General features: G+C 38.6%; 1 long non-coding RNA gene across 3 annotated transcripts in view; it reads right to left on the reverse strand.

Moving 5' to 3' along the window:
• LOC140636238 (uncharacterized) overlaps positions 1 to 25333 on the reverse strand; it is a 67142-nt gene extending 41809 nt beyond the window's left edge. Inside the window, exons 1-4 of one of the 3 annotated variants that reach the window (XR_012033537.1) lie at positions 24951 to 25333; positions 23657 to 23759; positions 2680 to 2843; positions 1125 to 1686 (exon numbers count right to left, since the gene is read on the reverse strand). This is a non-coding gene — a long non-coding RNA (uncharacterized lncRNA). Of the gene's footprint in view, positions 1 to 1124; positions 1687 to 2679; positions 2844 to 23656; positions 23760 to 24950 lie in introns of those variants that run through there. The other 2 variants (XR_012033535.1, XR_012033536.1) reach the window with 2 other exon arrangements.
• Positions 25334 to 25675: the final 342 nt, after the last annotated feature.

Below are 25675 nucleotides of genomic sequence, written 5' to 3' on the forward strand. Positions count from 1 at the left end.
CAAAATTCATATCCATGTGACATTAAGAAGAGAGTGGAAGAAAGTGGAGTTTGTGTTGAGAATTACTCTTTTAAGGACAAATAAAAATTAAAAATAAGGGATGCCTGGGTGGCTCAGCAGTTGAGTGTCTGCCTTTGGCTCCGGACGTGATCCTGGAATCCTGAGATTGGATCCCATATCGGGCTCCCTGCATGGAGCCTGCTTCTCTCTGTGTGTCTCTGCCTCTCAATCTACGTCTCTCATGAATGAATAAAGTCTTTAAAAAAAGAAAAAATAAATAAAAATAAGAAGTGCAATTCTATTGTAAATGAGTGTAATTCTATGTAAAAGAAACTTCTCCCTCATACTTTTTCTTGGAGCATTTACTTTAAAAAATTGTATGTACTTTTTCCTCTCTTTGAAATGTGTGTAAATGTATATATATACATCCGTTTGAAGACTACATAGGCTTTTTGTTAGCTTTATGACTCAGGAATGTCTTTCTCAAGGCTCTAGGAGCCATCACTTTCATATATAAATACCAAGCTCCTCTCCAGTTTCCGTGGGAGGTAGGAGCCCAACTTCAGTGGGCTGCAAAACTATCTCCTGTCGTTAGGATATGAAAAGTTTGTTTCTTCTGGATATAGTGTTTTCCTTTTCTGCTACCTTTGTGGAGAGGATTTCTGGGTCAGGAGATTTTTTGATGCGGGGAGAGGTAGAGGGCAAGTGAGAGAGAGAGAATCTTAAGCAGGCCCCACGCCCAGCATGGGGCCGACTTGGGGCTTGATCTCATGACCCTGAGATCATGACCTGAGCCAAAATCACGAATTGGATGCTTAAGTGACTGAGCTGCCTGGGCACTCCAGGAGATTTGGTTTTTTATTATATTTCCCTAGCACTGTCAAATAAGGCCCTGTTACCCACATACAGTGGACCCTGAGTAAATATTTTGTTTTTATTTGTAATGGCCAACTATATTCTACCTTCTGAACATCCTCACTGGTAATTTGTACACTTCTTAGACATCTGGGTCACCTGCTTTCTGATAAATAATTTGTCTTATACTGTAATTAGGCCACCGCTAATGATCAATGCAAGACCAGATGGTATATAGCAAATTTTTATTTTATATTATTGATGCCATCTTTTTTTTTTTAAGTCAATGGTTTTATTTACTCCAAGGATATTGTAGATGTGTGAATACAAATGGAATTTTGAGAAGCAGGACAGTGGCAGTAGTGGGAATTTAAATGGCTCTTTACTGCTTGAAAATTACTGTATCAGTTGCAGGGTAGGAAATGGATCTTGGCTTGTTTACATCCAATTAAGACTCATAGTACCCCAGCACAGTGATTTCTTTGAAAATGTAATTCAAATATTTTATGAGTGAGCGATCATTAAAAATATAGTAGGAATTAATTTGCATAATTAACTACATAATTTAACTCAATCTTCCCCCAGTCAAAGATATATTATCCACAATGTGAGTTTGTTGGAGGAGGAGGCAAGAGGAGTTGTGTGATGATGACGCTAGGTTAGTACTGACATCCAAAAAATAATCTTCCAGACTGAGCTGCAGTGGTCAGAAGAAGTGGCTGTTCTCCAGAGGCTCTTCCACTTGTTTTAAAAAGCCAGCTTTGCCTAGGTTTATATGTCTTCTTTGTTTTTTCCAAGCTTTCTAAGATCTCAGAAAACTCCTGCTAAAGTCTGGAAAAATGTCAAAAAGAAGGATACCTGAGTAAACCAGAGCTTGATGTATAGAGAGCCCCACCATCAACTCTTCCCTTCTCTCATTTGAGAGTTAGTGTAAAAACATGCCCTCAGTGGCTTTCAAAAGATAGCAGAAAGACACAAAGTCATTCACTCACAGAGCAGAATGAGACCACGCTGGAGCCCAGTAACCTCTTTCCTGTGATGTGTTATTTGAATTCCTGATTATGTTTAGCTTTGAATGGTTATTGAAAGAACAGGTTATTGTTTTGATCACTAGACTCTCCTCTTCTGGGTGACAGAAGGATTATCACATCCTCTTGCTATGGAGCCCTAACTGACTGTTCTCATTTGAGGACCTATGTGAACTAGGACATTTTGTGCTTAAGTGGGCTCTCAGACACTTTAATTATTATTTTGACCACTCGAAGCTTCCAGCTGAGTAATAGTCACTGCAACAGCAAGTAACCACTAAGGAATTGCGAGAGTCTGGTCTTGAAATGAACTGTGTTCCTGCCGCGAGGCTCAGAATGTCATAAGGTGATGGCCAATAGAATTCCAATTATCTCTGAATATTTCATCCATATTTCTTACTCAGAGAAAGACATCACTGCACTTTTTAGACAAATGGGGAAGGGGTGGAAAGGAATAGAAGGCAAAAATAAAAATGAAGTCTGGTCTGATAGATGGGGGCTAGAAAGGGAATGTATTTGTGATTTCTTCTTTTTTCTTTTTTTACCCCAGGGCTATTGAGTAATAGAATCTCTATCATTTTAAACTCATGTTGATTGTTGCAGACAATAGTTTTGCAAATCTACTTTACAGCCCATCCCCATTGTTTTCATTAGTGTTGGAACTAGAGATGAACTCCATCAGGGCCTCCTGACAACAATCAACATAGGATTTGAACATGTTCTCAGAGGGGTGTGTTGTCACTGTTTTCAGATATTTACAGGAATGGCTCTTTATCAGTTCATTCACAGAATCTACCTTAAGAGCTTGTTTCTTGGCTTGCAGATATCATGCACAGTTGTAAACAGGCAGCATGAAATGCAGCCAGGCAACCAAGAGCACAGGTTCTTAGAAAGGTACTTAGCTTTACTCATCTTCTTTCTTTACAGAGGTTTTTGTTCCTGAATACAACTTCATTCAAACTGTGAAGAAACAAGTCAGGGAAAATTTGAAATGTCTAGTAGCCTCATTTACATTACAATCCACTGTTTAATGCCTATGACTGTCATTTAAAAAGAGACACAGCTTTTATATTTCTAAATAAAAGCAAAATGTTTCATCAATGACTCAGACTATAAAGCTAAATAAGTAAAACATTTTGCAACTGTGTAGAAAGAAGGGATGTGATTAATAATAATATAATAATAATAATTGTTGTTGTTGCTGTTGTTCGAAATAGTGTTTTCCCAGGTAGGTCAGAATTTTGCTATAATACCTGTCAATGAGGGGATGAGCATTTCTCTTTGGGCCACGTTTTCTTAAGACCTTAAACTTGGTTTCTAGAACTTGCTGATTATCTGACTTTCCTAAAGTTTCTTTATTACATTTTTATCCACCTTTATTTGCTTTCTGCCATCTCTTCTTGTTTTTTTTTTATTTTTTTATTATTATTATCTTTTATTTATGATAGTCACACAGAGAGAGAGAGAGAGGCAGAGACACAGGCAGAGGGAGAAGCAGGCTCCATGCACCGGGAGCCCGACGTGGGATTCGATCCCAGGTCTCCAGGATCGCACCCTGGGCCAAAGGCAGGCGCCAAACCGCTGTGCCACCCAGGGATCCGATCCCCTCTTCTTGTTTTTTGTTTTGTTTTGTTTTGTTTTTGAGAGAGAGAGAGAGAGACAACAAGTGGGGAGGGGTAGAAGGAGAAGGAGCAAGAATCCCAAGCAGGCACCACACTCTGTGCAGAGCCTGATGTAGGGCTCAATCCCACAGCCCCGAGATCATGACCTGAGACAAAAATCAAGGTTTCAGACCTTCAACCAACTGAGCCACCCAGGCACCCCTCCATGCTTATTATTTTTAATGTATGTAATGCCTCTTACTAGCAATGTAATTCCCTTTTCTCATTACTAAATAAAACAAAAAAGGCAAAATAAATGAGTCAAACACAAAAACCTTCATTGCAATTTCTGCTGCATCTCTCATGAACTTCAATTCAACTCCTATAAGGAAGTGTTTCCTGCCATGACAGTTAACTGAAGTAAGGAGCATGGGGGATTCACAAGACTCTGATCTTCAATGGTTTGCAGGAGACCTATGGTCTTTTTTTTTTTTTAAGATTTTTATTTATTTATTCATGACACACACACACACACACACACAGAGGGAGAGAGAGAGAGAGGAGAGAGAGACAGGCAGAGGGAGAAGCAGGCTCCATACAGGGAGCCTGATGTGGGACTCGATCCCGGGACTCCAGGATCACACCCTGGGCCAAAGGCAGACGCTCAACCACTGAGCCACCCAGGGGCCCCCCTCAATGAGGTTTCAAATGAAAGGACATAGGACCCTCAGAAGACATCTGGAGAAGCTGGTGTGCTGGCTGCTGTGGCAGGGTTCCTCCTTGTGTATCTCTTTGGTGAACTAATTAGAAAGTGGCCATCGGCCTTGAAGGATTAAAAACCTCATTTGTTAGTATACCTAGACTAGATCCATTTTATAAGGATGGGTGTGTAGTAAAAGCTCAGATGAGTGAAATATAACCAATAATTCCTATTTACTAAGTTGTATGGTGAATTAAAGAGTCATATACCCTAGAATATTCCTGTCAGCAAGCTTGGCACATTCTCCCATACGTTCGAGGCACCTGCCAGGGGCAGGGACAAGGTGTCCAGCCAGAATATGGTCAACAGGAGAGGGCTCTGTACTTTATGCTTCTAAACTCACTATGGCTGTTCTCTAGCACTCAAGAATAGGTCAAAGAGGAGAACTTCTGTAGGAGGAAATGGATGCTTTTAGCTAATCCCTGGAGCAGGACCTGGTGGGAAGTGGAGGGGCTACAGAGCTGCATCAGCACATGCTCATGCCAGTCTGGATAAAAATCTGGGCCAGGCTTGTCTATACATTCTGTCTCAGATTAACAAGACGTAGCAGTGGGTACCTTGGTGATTTCAGCTGTTGCTTTTCTCTTGAATCACGCTATGGCAACTGGTGAAAATCCTAGGGTCCCCTGCTATTGTCCTCCTTCACTGTTCTCCTGTATAATATCTCTTGTTTCCTATATCCCACATCTTCTCTTTTTGGCTTTTCTTTCTCATTGTAGTAAAGTACATTCCTAAGACTTCTTAAAAACTGGGTCATGAGTGACAAATATTTTGATACCAAGAATGTATAAAAATATTTTTATTCTGCCTTCATACTTGATAGCTTGATGTCACCTAGCATTCTAGTTTGGAAATTCTTTGCCTTCAGAACTCTGTAGGTGTTGATCTCTTGCTCCTGGTGTTGCTGTTGAGAACTTCAGATCCACTTGATTCCTCATTTTTTTGTATGTGACCTTTTATCACCTTTTCTTCCCTAGATGCTTATAAAATCTCCTCTTTGTTTTCGTTCAGAATCCAGAAACTGTACATTGATATTCCTTAGTATGGCTCTGTTTCCTCTGGGGTCCTTCCCATGTGGCCAGTTATGTTCTTTAGTTTTATGAACTTAAATTATTTCGTGCCTTCCATTTTTCTCTTACTCTTTCTTTCATGGAAAGACAAGTGCTTCAAGTTTCTTATATTTTTATTTTCCATTCAAAACATTTGAATATACTCAAATTATCTTCTAACCTTTCCACGGTGTTTTTTTTTAAACTTCCGCTATGGTATTTTAAAATTCCAAGGTCATCTATTTCTATTTCTTTCCTCTTTAATGTCTTCCTGGTCATGTTTCATGGATGCAACATCTATCTTCTTTCTCTGAGGATATCAGTGATAGTTGTCTTGATTTGTTTCTTCCTGGTTGTTCTCTCAGGTTGTTTGTTGAGCTCTCCTGTCCATGTTAGAGACTTTGCTCAGATATCTGGGTATCTTTATGGTCTACTCAGGATTTAGGGTAAGGGAATAAAAAGGTGATTAGTGGTCCTGAATGCATGGGTGGAGTTTTCATATTTGAACCTCAGATTTGACCCTGAGTGAGTCATCTGTTGGAAAACTTTCCTAGGTATTACCTCTGGGAAAGGTCAGCTTCTCTGTCTAGAAAGAAAATGTCAAGTTGCTGGAGTCTTTGGGAGCCCAACAGGACTGGAGCTGGCTCTGCAATCAGTCTTCAGTGGATTCAGAGTTCCTTGATTTGCCTGCACTCAGCGCTCTTCATCTCCTATCTCTGGCTTTCTTTTCTTTAAACAGTTAGCTATGCTGTAGTTTTAATGCAGTTTGGGAAAAGAGTGAATGAAATAAAATGTAAGCATTCAATCTGCTGTCCTAACCTGGAACGTATGGGAAAGTTTTCAAGTCATCTGTTTCACGAGAAGGCCCATATTAAAGCTACAGTGACAACATTTAAGTACAACATTAGTGTAGTGTTTATTTGGCACAATATCCTATATTTACAGATCAGATAACCGAGGGACAGAAACTTTAAGGTTTGCTGAATTAAGAATAATTCAGACTCAGAGAAAGAATTCTAGCATGGCTGTTTTATCTTACTGAACTACAAGTAGAGATGTGGCAAAGAAGAAATATGACATACAGAAATAAAATGAGGTATAAAAGACACAAATTCCAAGTATATAAGTTTAAAGTTTTTTTTTTTTGTGACCTTTAGCCTTTATAGTAAGACAAACTTCTACTTACATGAGGCCTTTCAACAATGCCCCTATTGATATAAGGGGATTTTATTGAAATCTTCTATCTAAGAGTGAATTTAAATACAATACGGCATTGGAAAAAATAATATTTTGTACAGTTTTCTGTGGGTATACTTTTACACTGATTTTAAAGTTCTCTTGCTTTGTAGGTTTGTGCCATTGAACTGCTTTCCTGTAAAGTTCCCAGGTTTATAAGCAGAAACAAAAGTGTGGCAATAAAAAGGAGTGTAGGGAAAACTGGCAACATACAGCTTTTGTGGGTGGTCGTGTTTTAAAACAGATGGAACACTCAATATTTAAAGTCATGTTTTCCAATGACGAGTAAACATATAAGACTAAGACAATTACATTTTGAAAATTATGATAACATTCTTTCTAAGGATTTGAATTGCTCTTGAGATAAATCTAGGTTTGAAACCCTATGAAGAAAGAATTCTACAGTACAGAAAATGTTGTCATTTTGATAGTTCAGATACAGCCTTTCTGAGAGACAGAATATTGTGCTTTTTAAAATATATAAACATCTTGCTGACCCACACTATCAGGTTCAGGACTCTGGACATCATCAACAATAAATAGTGCCCACCTGACAGAAAAATGAAAGAAGTGATGTAGAGATGTCTGAAAGTGATTTTTTAAAAACAGCAAGCTATTGATGGAAAATTAACATACAAGGTTCCTAAGTAAAAGTAGAAATTATAATTTTGTTATGAAAAGATTTTGTTTGTTTTGCTGTTTTTCTATGTGAATTGTATCATATCTGTAGGAACACCTACCCCAAACAGATTTAGGGAGTTTTCACTTTAAAATGCTAAGTTTGCTCGGAGTCTGCTATCACAGCTAAATAAATATAGTAAGAAGACATTTATTCACAATATGTCTGTGCAAATTACTGCCAGCAGTCTCAGTGACCAAGAGTGCACGTGCTCAGAATTGTCTTAAACAAGGAAATGGTTTCTTTCTGTGTAATTTTTAGCTGTAGCCAAGTTCACTTAAAACCTCTTACTATTACCAGTCTGCAGGAAGAAAAGTGCTATTTCCTGTTTCATCTAGCATTCATTTGAAAAGAGTCTGATTTTTATGGTATAAAAATGATAGCCCTATTATTAAAACTCTCTGGATACACATTAAAGAATTTCAGGAGAGCTGGCATGGAACAGTCAGGGAGGCCAAATCTTTGTGCTTATACCGGTGGGAGGACATTCAAAACAATTACTGCCCTTCAGCTGGAAGCAGGCTTTCATTCTCCATGTTCTAATCTTTCCTTTGGTCTTTCCCATCCCCAACCTGGCTCTCCCAGTGTGTGATTTCTTTGAAAAGGAATATCTAACTCTAATAATAGATCCTCTACTTTGTTCCAAACTGTGCTCCATGGATAGCACACGTGTCCAGAGAGATGTTAATAGGTATTCTGGGAAGTAAAGAGTTTTAGCTAAAATCAGTTTGGGCTTGCTGCTCTGAGTCTCAGCCTGGAGGGTCACTATGTTGGGCCTCTGTGGCCCTCCAGCCCCGGTTGCTATAGCCAGCTTCACACGGCATCACACTAGCAGAGCATGACTCTCCGTCTCTTCTGACCCATTCTGGAAGCTCCAGGAGTCACCTCCTTATAGCATAGGACCCAGAGGATAAAAGTTCCCTTTCTCTCCCTCTCTGCTGGGTATGCAGTGCTGAGGTGCGTTCTGGATGGCTCTTCAAAGGCTCCTAACCCAGAGCAGTGGCTGGCCCAGTAACAACTCCCACCCCTTGCTGTTGATTCTTTCCATCCTTATTTTACTGTTCCTCTCCCTCCCTCTGGCTCTCTGGGATCACTTCCCAAAAATAAAAGCCCTCATCTCACAGATTCTGCTTTTGACAGGAGAAGAGGGAGGCTGATGCAATTGCAAAGAACAGGGGTTCTTGAAATCTCCTGAGAGCTCCCACATTTAAAAAAGTAAATAAACCAAAAAAACCAGCAAACAAACAAAAAAGACTACACCAAAGACTTGTTCAGCCCTGTTTCTCGGTTTATAGCAGTGGAATCTTTATTTGTTTGTTTATTACAAACACATTGTTACTGGAGAGAATATCTTCAAAACCAGGGCCGGGATGGACTTCAGGGTGTGTGTCCGGTGCAGGAACATTGGGCCCTGTGCTTGGTTTAAATCCTTGCTGCCAACTTTTTGAAATTCCTAGTAATTTATGAAACAAAAGGCCCCATGATTTCATTTTGCACTGGGCTCTGCAAATTATGTAACTGATCCTGACCTGGGGTGGGTCGAAAGAAATTCAGACCATCGATTTCTTCAGGAAACCTTTTGCAATCCTATAGTTCTTGGAGTTGGAAGAACCATGCACTAAAAACTGTGGGTCTTTAACCCTTCCTTTGCTGCTTTTTCCATTATGCAGGTGGGCTAGTGATTGAATCTCTCTGGGCTTCAGTTTCCTTGGCCGTGAGTGGAAGATTAGCTCAATGGCTCTCAATTGGCTGCACATTAAAATGTTTGAAGGGCTTTGAGAAATATTAAGTAAGTCAAGATGGGGCTGTGGCAGCAGTATTTATTTTTTCTTTTCTTTTAATTCAAGTTAGTTAGCATATAGTGTACTATAGTTTCGGGGGTAGAATTTAGTGATTCATCATTTGTGTATAACACCCAGTGCTCATCACATCACACGCCCTCTTTCATGCCCATCACCCAGTTACTCATCCCACCACCTCTCTCCCCTTCAATGACCCTCAGTTTGTTCCTAGAATTAAGAGTCTCTTATGGTTTGTCTCCCTCTCTGTTTTTAATCTGTTTTATTTTTCCTTCCCTTCCCCTATGTTCATTAGTTTTGTTTCTTAAATTCCACATATCAGTGAAATCATATGGTATTTGTCTTTTTCTGACAGACTTATTTGGCTTAGCATCATACACTCTAGCTCCATACACATTGCAAATGGAAAGATTTCATCCTTTTTGATGGCTGAGTAATATTCCATTATATATATAATATCTATATAATATAATATATATAATAATATATAATATAATATATATCACATCTTTTTTATCCATTCATCAGCAGTACTTATTTATGTATTTTTAAAGATTTTATTTATTTATTTATGGGAGACACAGAGAGAGAGGCAGAGATGTAGACAGAGGGAGAAGCAGGCTCTCTGAGGGGATCCCATTGTGGGACTCGATCCCGGGACCCCAGGATCACACCCTGAGCCAAAGACAAATGCTCAACCACTGAGCCTCCCAGGCGTTCCCATTGCCAGCACTTTAAAATTCACTACAGTAATTGGGAAAGTCACCCAGGGTTGAGAACCCAAGATAGGACAGGGTCCAAACTCCCAGCTTTTATTCTGTGTGTATAACGTCAGTGACAGGCTCAGGCTATAAAAGCTTCCACAGGTCTCCTTTTATAACATAGAATAAATTATCAAGAGAACATTGGACATGATTTATAGCATAGTAGTATTTAGGGAAGAAGGGAAGAAAGCTTACATTTTCACAGGATCTTCTTGTTGGAAAGTATCTTGGGATACTGTTCTCACAACTAATATGAATAATATTTGTTATACTTTAGCTATACACACTAAGACAATAAAAAGTATTGTAGGAAAGGGGAGGAAAGTTCAGAAGAAAGAGGAAATCCAGATGGCTTTAATATGAAGAATTACTGAAACATGTGATGAAAATAAACAAACAAGAAGCAAGCAAGCAAAGAAAAACAGAACCAAGTATTGGCCCGCCTTCATTTCAAGGACAAAGACGTAGCACCACATGAAAGCATCACCAGAACTATATCTGGAGGTTTGCAGGGCTTTGGGGGAATAGCATGATCTTATCTGGGAAAAGAGTAACTGAATCAAAGACAAGGCCTGGGGCACCTGGGTGACTCAGTGGCTGAGCGTCTGCCTTTGGCTCAGGTCATGATCCCGGGGTCCTGGGATCGAGTCCTGCATCGGGGTTCCCATGGGGAGCCTGCTTCTCCCTCTGCCTATATATCTGCCTCTCTTTCTGTGTCTCTCATGAATAGATAAATAAAATCTTTAAAAAAAAAAAAGACAAGCCCTCAAAGAAAAGGAAAATAATCTTGTAAATATTAATTAAATAGCTGTCTCCACCAGAATATGGGAAAGCTCTGGTATGCAGAATGGACTCAAGAATATTATTTGATGGATAGAAAATATGTATCTGAATCCTTTCCAGGTTTTTCTCTGCTAACGTAGAAGGAAATCATTAGTAATTGGCTGTCTGTTGGAAGTTGAAATCTTTTTAAAACCTAGCTTTTACATTACTAATCTGTGCTTCATCATGTTTTTCCTACATACCAATTATTTTTTAGGGGAAGGAAGAGGTTAGTTCCCTGTCATTTTTCTAACAAAATATGTTGTTTTGTGCTTCCCCTAGGATCACTAAATGCTCGATGAAAGGAAAACCACTTTTATTTATTATAACCCACTAGTGTTAATCTCCTTAAATTCTGAGAGAATCAATGGGAGCTCCATAAAAATACATTTCTACTTTATTCTCTTTAAAAAAAAAAAAACCATAAGATCAAAACTCCCTGCCTTCCCTTGCTGGTTTCTGCATTAAATGTAGTTCTGCAGGATGTACGTGTCACTGTGCAGAAGACAGTTACTCAGAGCATCGCATGCCCTCATCAGCCGTCACGATCGCCCTAGCTTTTTATTCTTTCTTTTCGGTCTGTTTCAATCTCAGAAACTTTAGTTCTTCTTTTGAAGCATAATCAGGTCAGTGAATTAGATGAGATCAGTTGCAAATCTTCTGTCTTTTTCTGTCTGCCTGATTTGGTAAGAGTCTTCCTCTGTGCCTTGGCCTGTCTCTCGAGCTTTGGGATGAGCTCCTTGCACCCGCAAGTACACTTTCTATGCTAAGCCTAATTTTTGTTTGTTACCATGAAGGCCCAGGAGGGCTTTGTTAAATTAAAGTAAAAGAAATGAGGTTGGCAGTCCTCTGTATCCTCTTGATCGGGAGGATGGACTTTTATTTAGGAATAAATAAACGAGAAAAGAATAGATTACACAGCCTCAGTGTTCATTTTTGTAAAATCTGATGCAGGGACTTCATTGATATGCTGTCGACTCAGGGCACATGTCAGAGGGATGACACGCTGAAATGATTGCATTGTGCTGGGAGAAAATTATTCTGAAGGAATCTAAGGATCTTCTGCTGATTCTTCATTCCATGACTTAGCTATATTTCATGTTTTATATTTTTGTAAAACCAACAGGAAAAGAGCAGCATATTACCACTTAAGATTTATGTACCCTGTCTTGCTCTAGCATATGTGTTATATGCCCATCATTATCCTAAATCTTTATAGTATTCATATGCATTTTATAGAGTGAGAAACTGGGGCTCAGAAAGCTTAAATATCTTGCCTGTAGTCGCTGCATCTAGAACTCTCAAGTCTTTTTAGTTAAGTGTTTGCCAGGTTGATCACTCTGCCTTTTAGTTTTATAGTGTGAGACACATGTATAGCCCCACGGAGATACTTTTTATACCTATCGTACAAAAAAGAGTATAATCATCCTGCCCCTGTTGAATACATTTTTATGGTAAAATATGTAACTGAAAAAGTGTGTTTGTTAGTGAATTTTACAGTGACCAGTAAAGTAACTTAAATGTAAAATCCAATTTCTTGAGTATTTGCTGAAATAAGCTTTAGATACATGTCATATATAATCTACTTTCTCATTTGTTCCTTTTGGAATCAATACAATGTTTTGTTTTGTTTTTTTTTTATAGCATAGGCCTTCATTTGAACTCCCAAATGAGTATCTGTCCCTTACTTCAAGCTTAGCAATTCTTGAGACAACAAAAGGTTGTTTCTTATATTTAACAGGCTCATTAGAACAATAAGAATTTCTTACAGCCTTGGAATTTTATGGTAAGGACTAAGATGACCATCTTTTGAAACCACAATAACTTTGATGTGTTTTAAATGGATAATTATGTAACCTGCACATAAATAATGATTGAGAATGAATTTTACACACATAAAAAGAACATACTTTAGGAGAGTGGCCTAAATAACCAGTTTGGTTATTTAGGGATAAATATGAAATATGAAATTAATATGAGTAATGCTTTCATAGGGATAACAACAACAAAAAAGTCTAGTCTCTCTCTCCACACACATATACATACACACACATTTTTAAAAAGATCCATTCTGGTTTGTTCAGATTTTTGGCACAGGAATAATAGACTAAGAAAGCAGCATTCTACATGAAGTCATTAACTGGGTGATCCCTGGATCCTAGTCCAAATCCTACCCCTAACCTACACATACCGAAAAAAGGTTAGCAGTTACCTTGTACTTCTCAGACCCAGGGACCCTTTAGGATATCCATCCTCCTTGATCTCTTTAGTGTTTTGCTCTCTGCTCATCTCTTCCTTGGGACATGCTCTCTTTCTCTGGGCCTTGGGGACTCTGATAACTTGTTCTCCTCTTGTTTAGGTCACTGTTTTTTCAGCCTGCTTTATTTCCTGTTCTCTCTTTGTAGCTGTACCTCAGTTCAGTCCTGCATCCTTTATTCTTTTTTCTTTTTTACTCATTCTTTCTGCTATCACTCATGCCCTTGACTTCAACTCTCTTCTGGCTTACAGGCAAATAATGCTTTTGAAATAAATGGCTTCCACTGGATTTTCCCTTCTCAGATATTTCTTTTGTATGCCCTGCAGTCCAGTCTCATTAAGGCTAAGTCACAATACCAAAGCTTATTGCTGTAAGGAAAGAAACGAAAGATACTGTCTACAACCAAAAATCCATTGGTTGGCTTTGAATGTCAAATCTGACACTCTAAATTTCCTAGAGAAGTAGGTTTAAAAGCTAAGGGGCTGTTTTCAAATACTCAGATACAGTTGGAGAATTCAGGGCTTCCAAAAGTATAGTCTGAGGGAGCCTACATGACTCTCAAGAGAAGTTCATATTGAATGTTACCATGCCTACCGTGATGTGGGAATAGTTGAGTAACAAAGACAAAGGCAGGTGGCCTAGACAGCTAAATTTGATGACAATGTCACTGGATCCAGTACACATCAGAATGATTCAGAGAAAGCAACTGAGAATTCTAAGGTCTCTAAGGGATAGGGGACACAGAAGTGCTGGAAGGAATATCAGAGATCTTTGACGGGGATAAGGTAGCCGCACCACCTTGCAGCTGCAGGCCATGGCATCTGCCACAGTGCCCGAGTAATGCTCAAGTGGCCACATGGGACAGTCGCAATTCAGTAGAGAATGCAGGACACCAAGGGACTACATGGGTCAAGGTGCAGTTCTATAGACGTAGCAAGATCCAGAAGACGGCATAAAGACTGAGCATCCTCCCCATGAAAACCACATGGATATATAGACTTTCTGGAATTTAATTTTAAAATTGGAGAGATGAAGGGAGATCACTTAGAGAAGAAAGAAATCTTTACAACTAGACACTTACCCCAAAGAGGGTGTTTTAAAATATAATACATGTCATTGGCAAGATCAGATATTTTCCCTATCACCAACCATGTCCTCTGTATCAGCTAGCTGTGATGTGCTGTGTTTGGGCCTGTGGGTAATGAGAAAAGGACTATCTTCCTACTTTCAAGGTGTTCATGATTAGTTGGCATCGTTTCCAAGCCACTTTCTTTCTCCAGCACTGGGCCTTTCACTGTCTAATGGCTAAGATGTCAGCATGCTGAACTCAGTGCGTGCAAGACTTAACTCATTGTTTTCCTTAGTGTGTCTAATACTCCACTTAAATTTATCTATTATAACTATAATTTTTCGTTGATATCTCTCATATTCATAATTTAGGTAGCTCCTTGGCATCTTCTTTCTTTTTTCTGAATTCCTCAGAGACAATCTCCAAGCAATCCCCCTTGACTCCTTTCTCATTGCTATGACAGTAATTCAGATAACTGTGAATAAATGCAACAATGTGATTCATCTTCATCACATTATTTCCATCCTAGCTTAGAAACATTCAATGCTTGCAGGGAAGATTCCCAATTATTTAGTATGGCTAAATACTAAGTTTTCTCATGCACTGATACCTATTATTTATATGATAAATTACCACAGATGGAGTGGCATAAGGCAGCACATATTTAATCTCTTACAGTTCTGGAGATTAGAAGTCTAAAATCAAGGTTTTGGAGGGCTGCATTCCTTTGAAGGAGAATCTGTTTTCTTGTCTTTTCAGCTTCTAGAGCTCAGCTGCATTAATTGGCTCATGGACCTTTCCTCATATCACTCCAACCTCTTGCTTCTGTCATAACATTTCTTTCCACTCACTCTGATCTCCTGATGTTCTCTTATAAGGACTCTTGTGACTATATTGTGCTCACCTGCATAATCTGGGATAATGTCCCCTCAAAATCCTTAGTCACTTCTACAATGTCTCTCTCTCTCTTTTAAAAGATTTCATCTTTTAAGTTATCTCTACATCCAACATGGAGTGTGTATTCACAACCCTGAGATCAAAAGTCACATACTCTACCAACTGAGCCAGCCAGGTGCCCCCAATGTCTCTTTTGCCATAAAAGATAACATTCACAGGTTTTGGGGATTGGACAAAGATATCCTCGTGGGAACATTATTTTGTCTGTTTCCCACTAACCATTCTAGTCTTACACTATATCCATCCCTGCGGTAGCCAGATTCTTCCAATGGCTATTCCATGGACATTCTCGTCTCCATACCTCTGCTCTTGACTTTCCCCATATTTAGAATGATTTTACTTGTGTATTCTTTAGTTCTTAGCTTTTCTTACTACTCCAGCCAACTGTGATTTTCTTTTTCTTGACATCTTCTAATTGTTATTGTATATACCATGTGAGAAGGAAGGTATTTACTATATTTTAACTTGTGTTGTTATCACAATTATCATGAAAATATTTTTAATCAGAGTCTACTCTAGGTATAGCATTAATTGTAGAGATTAAGAGAAATACAGACATACATAAAGGTGACTCCTGACTTAACAGAATTTATCATTTAATCTGAAATAAAAAATATTATTAGGTCAATGTGATGGGTTTAAAAGAACATATATATTTTTGAATCATAATATCCTGAGTTGAATTACAGCTATAACTTGGGGGCAGTTTATTTCCATGGAAAATCAAATGTTCTTATCTACAAAATGTAGATATTTTCATTGTAAGATTGATTCAAAATGCAAATTATAGTTTTTTAAAGTACTTGATTCATAATATAAACTCAATAAAGTTTCCTATATTAAAAAAATATGTAAGGGGGTGCCTGGCTGGCTCAGTCAGTAGAGCCTGTGACTCTTGATCTCAGGGTTGTGAGTTCAAGCCCCATGTTTAGCATAGAGCTTACTTTAAAAAAAGAATTTATGGGTGTTCAGAGGACTGAGAAACCAACCAGTCAGAGATGGCTTTATGGAAAAGTAGGATTTGAGTTAGGCCTTGAAATCTAATTGGAGATAGAAAACAAGATTGTGGCCATAGGAGTTGGGTTCCTAGTGATGTAGACAGCCAACCAGTTTGGGAGAAACATGGTAGGCTGCTGCAAGGAAGGCTTAAAATTTAGGCTGAAGAATTTAAAGGCCAGGCTAAGGCTTCTTCCTCTTGTCAAAAGAGAGTGATTCATTCACAAGCCTTTGTGGAGGATTTTATCATTTTTACAGATAGAAATTATGTCTGTTTTGTTCTTTTCTATACCCCAGCAGCAGGGCAGGGCTCGAGACTTACTAAGCACTCAGGAAATGCTCATTGAATAAACAAATAGAGAAGCACAGGAAGATAAACATTACCACATCATTCCTTTCTCTTCTCTCATGAAGGACAAAATGATCTGGAGATGTAGATATCTTAAACAGTTTTAACTCTTCCTAAACTAACTCTTCCTAAAAACCTGTAGTGAGGAGATAAATTATCTGCTGTTCTTGAAGCTAGAAATACCTACAGACATTGGCTTTTTAAAAAGATAGTAAACAAAAATATCTTGCATGTAAGTCTCAAAGTCATTTCTGTGAAAAACTATTAATCTTATTCCTATGATTCAGAAATTTTGATTGATTTGGTAATTTATGGTGATGGTTTGTATGTAGACTCAAGAGGATAGGTCTGACAAAAAATGGAAATGAATAAACAGATTCAATTTGCTGATGCTTTCTGGTTTTTAAACAAATTTGTATTTTTGCATAATTCATGCTATCTCTCAGCAAGTTTCTCTCTTCCTGGGAAGTTATAATGACTCTATGAAGCATAAAATGTTTATCCCTTTGAAAATTGATTACTGTAGCTAATAAGGGGGGAAAAAACCTGCTCATACCATAGACACAAGAGAAGGATCTGTTGACTGTCAGAGCCTGAACTGGTTTCTAATGCCCAAACTTTTGTTTGAGAAGTTTGGACCTTACAATCTGCTAATAAACTGAAACCTCTTCTCTGTTTTCAAGATATACATTCTAATGAGCATAAGGAAGCAAGTTTAATCATTAATAGGTAGATAACCATGGCAACACCATAGTTACACTGCTATAACCAGCATCATTTTCTATCTGAGCTAAGTATAGCATAACATGTTGAGAGTTTTACTTTAAATATGATTTCTAAGATGGGAGATTGGTAGATGAGAAGGTTTAAATGCCATATTATAATTGTTCAGCCCAAATTTTGCATTTTCTCACAGGTAACAGGAACAAGTTATTGAGATGTCAATGATATTTACACCGAATGTTAGTATATTTCCACCACGTCAGGCTACATCTTAAAGGGATGTGTGAGATTTTTCAATAACATTTTTTCTACTTTTTTATTTTTTTTAAGAAAAATAGCCATTCAGGAAGTGAAAAAGAAATGACCAAAGGTCACAGATTTGGAGGAAAATAGAAACCTATTTTCTGATGTATGTGGCAAAGCCTGCATGTTAGGTGGGACCATGAGACTAATTCTTGCTACAGAATATGAGGAGTTATAAGTGTCACCATCTAGCCTGAGATAGGCTGGGTATCTCTTCTTTGTGTTATCCCTTATCAACTGTCTAGGTGGAGAGGATCTCATAAAGGAAAGATGGTGGAGTCCCTAGATAGAAGGGTTTGTGATCCCAGAATCATTTCATAAAGAGGAGCCCACCATCCACCCTCACTGCACTATTACCTGAGCAAGAGATTTAGGTAGTTGTTCAAGGAGCATCCTAGTCAATATGGATGGGGAATTTTGAAAGTCGAGGAAATCCCACTTACTGTTGACTCAGGCTCTGGAAGAGATGTTGGCACATTGCATTCTCCTTTGTCTAATGAGCCACAGCAGGTGGATGTCTTGCCCTCCCCTGTCTCCACCTGTGCTTTTGAGGTCCCCATACCCAAGCAACAAAGGCCATACCACATGCCCTACCTTCAGTGCATGACACAGAGCTGGGCTTGATGGAAGTGGATTGTCAAAATCATCACATGTTGACAAATTAAGAAATTTAGCTAAGCTGCTACTTAAAACTCATTGGTACTGTTTTTTTTATTTTTGTTTTGCTAGTAACTATAACAAGATATAATGCCAGTAAAATAACTTCATTTCTTTTCTTTTTTATGAGTATTTCAGTTTCGGTATTTACTTTTCTTTTTATACAGTGCAGGATATCAATAACCTCCTTTATGAAACATGGATTATTTTTATATAACCTCTTTTTAATAGCATACCAAATATTCAAGAAAGAAAGCAATTGGTAACTTTTAGAGTACATTTTTTGACATCTGGTAGTCTTAAGTAAACCCTAGGAATATTTATTCCCATGTATAAATTTTTTAATTAGCCAAAAGATCTTTATTTTACTCTTAAAAATATTTCTTCAAGGAATATAAAATGGAAAAGGAGAGTCATAAGAACACCTGGGGTTTGGATCATCTATCTGAGGCTTAGGTTTAAAGAGAAAACTCACTTTCAGCTTTCTCTTAAAAATTCATTTATGAAGGTGTTGCTTAGGATATTTGTAAGAAAGTGACCCACAGGAAGATGACACATAAGATGACTTAAAAGTAGTCTTTCTACATAAAAGCCATATTCCATCTAATTTTTGGATTTGTGGCTGCCATCTGCTTGGTTCATAATCTGCAACTCCAAATGGAGGCATCAGACATGGGTACATCACAGAACTGGCAGTGACAGATGATCTTTGATCATGGCTACTGAGGCAGAGAAGAGCAGGGCAAAAGCAGATGGACAGAGTGTGGGTGTTGCCTTTCATCTTTTAGTGATTTAAATGGTACACTCTTTTTTTTTTTTAAATTTATTTATTTATTTATGATAGACATAGAGAGAGAGAGAGGAGGGAGAAGCAGGCTCCATGCCGGGAGCCCGATGCGGGATTCGATCCCGGGACTCCAGGATCGCGCCCTGGGCCAAAGGCAGGCGCCAAACCGCTGAGCCACCCAGGGATCCCAATGGTACACTCTTTTAATTTAACCTTTTGGTGACATAGCAAGACTAAAATATCTCTGATTTGAATAAGATGCATTCCTAAAGAATTAGTTATATAATATTCTAAGGAATGATTGTTCTTAATGCTCCAGGTAGATTCTCATAATGACAATGAAAGTGTTATACAGAAAACTCAGGGAAAACAGTATTTTATAGTTGACCCTTGAATAACTTGAGGGTTAGTAATACCCCACCCTGAGCAGTCAAAATTCCACATATAATTTTGGCTTCCCTCAAACTTAACTAGTAATAGCCTACTATTGACATACCTATAAATAGTTGATTGATACATATTTTGTATGTTGTATTTATTATATACTGTATTCTTACAATAAAATAAGCCAGAGAAAAGAAATTTTATTAAGAAAATCGTGAGGAAGAGAGGGGAGCCTGGGTGGTGCAGTCGGTTAACTGACCGAATTTTGGTTTCGGCTCAGGTCATGATCTCGTGAAACTGAGCCCCATGTCAAGCTCCACACTCAGCCTGGGATCTGCTTCAGACTCTCCCTCTCTCTCTCTCTCTCTGCCCTTCTTACCCCCCCTATCCTGCATGCATTCTGTCTCAAATAAACCATAAGGAATAGAAAATACAGTGCTGTGGTATATTTATTGAAAACGATCCACTTGTATTTTTTTAAATTTATTTTTCCACTTGTATTTTTTTAAATGATTTTATTTATTTATTCATGAAAGGCACAGAGAGAAGGCAGAGACATAGGCAGAGGGAGAAGCAGGCTCCTCAGAGGGAACCCGATGTGGGACTCAAACCCGGAATTCCGGGATCACACCCTGAGCAGAAGGCAGACACTCAACCACTAAGCCATCCAGGCGTCCCATCCACTTGTATTTATTTAAAAAAAAATCACACATAACTCATGGATTTATTGGGAAAAAACCCCCACATGTAACTAAATGCACATTTATTGAACATGTACATACTTAGAAAAAGAGACTTGAAGAAAATACATAAAACATAAATCCTGTTTTTTTAATTTTTACTTTTTTCTTTACACTTTTGTGTGTTTTCTAACTTTGGGCAATGTGTATATATTATTCTTTTGCAATTAGGAAAATATAAGCATTGAATATAAGCCATGAATTTTAATGCGGGTTAGCCCACAGTCATAAATCCCCAGTCCGTAAAGAAGGAACCATGGAATGGGGGAGGCTGTGGGCGGCAGCAATCAGAGGAACCAGAAAGCAGAACTGAAATGAACTGAGGACAGTTTGGTTGCGAGTGGATGCATTTGGCCATGAACATCAGTTAATCATAGTGAGTATTCATTTCATTCTTAGTCCGTCCCACACGCTGTCCTCAGAGCCTTACCTTAATTAACTCATTAAATCTTCACAGCAACTCCATGAGGGAGGTACTATTTTATTATTCTCATTTCATAGTTGATAAAAAGACAGAGGCAGAGAGATTAGTTAACCTCCCCAAGTTCTGACAGCCGGTGAGTGCAGAGGGCAGGATGTAATTAAGGGCCATCACATCCTAGAGTCTGTGCTTTTAATCCTGATGTTCCAGTCTCCGTGCTGGCATGTATTCACTGGCCTTATGGTCCGGGAAGGGACTTTTAAAGAGGCAGATGCTCTTGTAGGCACATTGACTTTGACTACCAGAGTCCCTTTATTGCCATTTTAATTGTGTAGCTCCAGAAGTTTGGCAGGGGTCAACACCAATATATTTGAATCTAAATTTAATGTTCTTCCTTTCACCATGCGAATACCAGGAAAGTGCCCTCATGTTTTATAAGAATGAATTTTGGGGGGCACCTCAGTGGACCTGGGTGGCTCAGAAAGTTAAACATCTGACTCTTGATTTTGGCTCAGGTCATGATTTCAGGGGCCATGAAATTGAGCCCCATGGTGGGTTCTGCTCTGGGTGTGGAGCCTGCTTGAGATTCTCTTCTCTCTCCCTCTGCCCTCTCCACCCCCCTAATCCCCCCAACCCCCTGCTCCTTGTGTGTGTGCTCTTTCTCTCAAAAAAAAAAAAAGAATTTTCTTGTAGGAGGGCTTATTACTCTAAAAGGCCAGCTTTGCTGTGTTGGGTAGCAGCTTGGTGCAAATACTGCTGATTATTAAACCTAATATTTCGATTCATCATGAACCATTCATGTTTTGTTTTCTAGGTGGATTAAGAAATAATACTGTTATCTTACTTAGAAGGCAAAAATGCATTACTTAAACATTATTATTTAGCTAGATTGTGAACATTACCAAGAGACATTACGACACAAGAAAATCAACTTCCAAAGTTGAAGGAACACAGCCCCATCTGCCTTACATCTAAAAGTAACTTAGTCATCAAATTTTACAGGTAATTTGTGTGGATTAAAATAATACAATGAAAAAAGTTTATGAACTCTTTCAGTATCCTGAGCTGTCATATGCCCTTTACTAAAGGTACCAAAATATGCCAATTAATTGTGTTCTGAAAATAAATGATCTTTCCCTTAATTGTGTCATAGGAGGAATTAGCTTCAAAAACCCCTAAAAACACTGTCAATACAGAATGATTTGAGAATAATTTCAAAAGCAAAATAAATGAACCCATTACTCTCCCTAATTAAAGCAAATTAACTGCTTAGAAAGAGTGCTATACAAGGCAGGTGAATATAATCAATTTAAATAGCCCATTGATTGCGAAAGAAATTCAGATCATATGAGATTTCATTAAGGAGCACTAGATAGTTGAAGTCTGCTACAACTGACAGTTTCATACTGTTCCAAAGTACTTCATATTTTTTCAAAATATTTTGTTTTAGTGAAAATTATGGGTTTTACAGTGTTATAAATACAATCCACAGACCAATTCTGGTGCTATAGGACTTCCCCCATCACATCCTTATTCATGGTGTCAATTCTCAGCCATTCAAAGAAAGACAATAATTTTCTTGATGCACTCAATGGTTTCTTTTCCCCTCAATCTAGAAAAGTAGCTTGTATTGAATAAACAGGTTCTTGAGAAAAGTTCAATTTTGAAGATATTGTCTTAGACATCTTGCAAATGGGAATTAGGAGGATGTGGCAGTGAATGGATGAATTTGATTAAAGATCAGCCTTGAATAATTCCATCTACCTGACCCCAGTATGAAGAGATGATGTTATCAAGGACTGGCTAATCCCACCCAATGGCTCTCTCCCACCCCACATGCCATCAGAACATTTATGCAGCTCTGGGGAATTGAGATTAAATTGCTGCTGCTTGATGGCTTACAAACTAAAAATAATAAAATTTCAGAAAAAATTATATTTCTTTTGTGTGGATGTTTGTAGACCAGTGAGGGAGAGAGGGAGAAAAAGACTGAACAGATTTTATAGACACAAACACACACGCACACACACACACACACACAGAGGTATAATGCTACTGAATTTCCAGGAGACACTTAAATTATGTGAGCAAGAAAGCCTGTCAGAAAATGTGATATTTAAGCCAAAACTTGAAGGATGCATTGAAATAGATCATAAAAATATGTGGAATCTAAAAAAGCCAAACTCATAGAAAGAGAGTATAATAGTGATTGCCAGAAACTCGGGGGTGGGGAGGTGGGGAATGAAGAGACATTGGTCAAAGGATACAAACTCTCAGCTGTAAGATGAATACATTCTAGGAATTTAGTGTACTGCATGGTAACTCTAGTTAAAAATACAAATTATAGGGGATCCCTGGGTGGCACAGCGGTTTGGCGCCTGCCTTTGGCCCAGGGCACGATCCTGGAAACCCGGGATCGAATCCCACATCGGGCTCCCGGTGCATGGAGCCTGCTTCTCTCTCTGCCTATGTCTCTGCCTCTCTCTCTCTCTCTCTCTGTGACTATCATAAATAAATAAACAAAAAATTTAAAAAAAGGAACTGAATCTCTAAAAAAAATACAAATTATATACTGGAAAGTTGCTCTGAGAGTAGATTTAAATGTTTTCACTACACACAGAGCAGAGTAACATGTGAGGGGATGGAGATGTTAACTAACCCTATTGTGGTATCATTTTGCACTATATACATATATCAAAACCATCATATGTATAACTTAACCGTATACACTATTAGATGTCAATTGAATCTCAATAAAGCTGGAAAGCAAGCAAGTAGAAAAATATGAAGAAAAAACATGGTAGACAAAGGCTGTAGCATGGGGAAAGCCCTGAGGCAGAAGAATGCTTGTACTGGGAGGAACCTGCAAGATGCCAATGTGTGTGTGTGTGTGTGTGTGTGTGTGTGTATCATAGTGAAAGAGGATGTGAGCTATGCACGGTCAAGTAGAATAGGTCAACAGAAGACACATTTCTTCTCTCAAAATACCCCATCTACTTACAGTGCTGGGAAGGGTCAATGTAACTTAACTAGACTCTGACCCAACTTCAGTATTCTTTCCCTTGGACATCTAGAATTGGGAGTAGAGGCTGAGACAGGGCAGTGGAGAGCTGATCAGCACAGCCATACTGTGTGGGCCAGTATCAGCATCAGGCAGAGTGAAAGTCACATGGAAGGTAAGGTCATGGGGAGCCAGAAACAGGAATTTTTATTAAAGGCTTTTTTTTTTTTTTTTTTTGTAGAGAGAACAAAGGAACATGCTCAACAAAAAGCAGAAATAAGAGCACGCATAGATCTAGAGACTGAGAGACTATCAGAGACAATGGTTGCTAACAATTTTTTAGTTTCCATGTGGTCCTGCTCCTCATTCCTAAAGGTCCAGCTCTCCATAAATCATGTGAGTCTGTGATCGACACTCACCATTTTTGTCTGTTTGACACTCATTCATCTCTTTCTGGTGAGATTATCCATTACAGCATTCCTCTGGTGCTTTTGTCCAGGGATGAGCCTATAGCCCAGAGATCTAAGAAGATCAGATTTAATCTTGGTTAAGAGAGCCATCCTTACCTATGATTTGGCTAACTAGAACACACTCAAAATATTAAGATAATATGTACACTTAAACATAGAAAACTTTCCAGGAGGACACACCTCAGTGTCTTCAAAGTGGTTATCTTTGATTCAACCAGAGATATATGTTAAAGTTCTTTATTCTACCTGTATTTAAAATTTTTCATTAAAATGACATGTATTACTTGCATAAATAAAAAAACTATACAAGCAATTTAATAACATAATTCATGTCCTTTAAATTTAAAAATATTTTAAAAATATATTCTCAGCAGTCATTCAAAAATATGTATTATATTCCTATGCTGTACATGGTATGGTGCCAGGTATGGTAACGTTACTGGAAAAGGACAAGGACAAAATAATCCATATCCATACTTTGATGGGAAAGATACGGATGTTTATACATAGACCAACCAGTTCTTCAAGTCAACACCATAGAGTCACAGAAGAAGAGGAAACACCTGAGGACTTACAGAAGGGTTTTGGAAAAGGCAATTGACACAGACCTTGAAATATTACACCAGATGTAGAAATGAGATGAAAATTAGTCCAAGGAGTTGCAGAATGGGAGTGTAAAAGGGTACTGCATGTACAGGGCAGAGCCAGAGTGATTGTCCCAAAGGACCAGAGCAGAGCACTTTGTGATGGGAGATGAGGAAAGTCCAAGTGATTCATCTGTGAAGACTAGATGGAGAGGCAGCATTGCCCACAGGAAAGAGCACAGCTTTGGGGTCAAAAAGACCACGATTGAAGTCTTGAAGTTGAACATTCAGAAGATAACCAAGGGAAGCAGCTACAACTCTGTTCCACCAAGTGCACCTCTGCAATCTGAATCAGGCACTCTGAGAAGCACATTCTGGCACTAATGGCCTCAGAGGATTCATTCTAAGCTCCCCTATAAATGACTCACAGCATATGGACACTTAGCAGAAACAGAACAGGAAAACACTAACTTGACTGTTTTCCTAAAACGACCTTGCAAGTAAGCGTTAGTCCATGTTTCTTTATATTATTTCCTACCCCAAGCCTCCCAAAACTTCATTCCTTCAAGGATATATTTCAAGAACAAATCAAAATTAGAGATCTCCTTTATGTACCCTTTGCCTGACACCTATTTTCCTCATAGAAGGGAGATGCTTACCTGACTCCTTCCCAGTGCAGCACCACCAGTGGGGGCTGAGCGGACAGTTGCAAGCCTTGCAGAGTGAGAAGATGTGGAGTGTGGCAAGCCGATCCCCAGAGGAGTCTTTTGGCACATAATACAATGTCCTGTGAGATCCATGCTCACATTTAGGCAGCTCAGACACTTCTATTTTTATTCTTGTGCCATTCTCTAGTGGAACTTACAAAGCCAAGCCATGGTTACGTGCAAACTAAAGATACTGATCCAGTAAATTAGCCCACAGGCAGAAGAAATAAACTGAAATGTAGACTCAGGTTGAAAACAGCTAGGAAGGGCCATATATTTGAGATATCTCGAGCTGTTCCATAGAACAAGACTGTTATTTGCTCTGGCCCACTCTACATCTTGGAAGCTATGAAAGTAAAAGCCAGTCACTGGAAGTATTTGGAAAGAAGAGTTTAATTGTTTGAATAATTGAAGCAACTACTGGCACTTGGATGCAAATTTGCATCATCCCAGCATCCCCAGACACCCACTCTCCAACCAAGCCTGTGAAATTCCTCTTCTGCTCTGTTCCTGGATCTCACATTTTTGTTATAACCGACACCTCTTCCTGGAGACAGCTTAATGTCTACACATTACTCCTTGATGAAATCTGTCTTCTGATGCGGTAGACTCTGTAGGAGGTAGATGTGATGAAGGGGTCTAGATGGGATAGTTGGCTTCAGTTCCTGGGACTTTAT

Source organism: Canis lupus, chromosome 7 (genome assembly GCF_048164855.1).
Source record: "Canis lupus baileyi chromosome 7, mCanLup2.hap1, whole genome shotgun sequence".
NCBI classification, from domain to species: domain Eukaryota; kingdom Metazoa; phylum Chordata; class Mammalia; order Carnivora; family Canidae; genus Canis; species Canis lupus.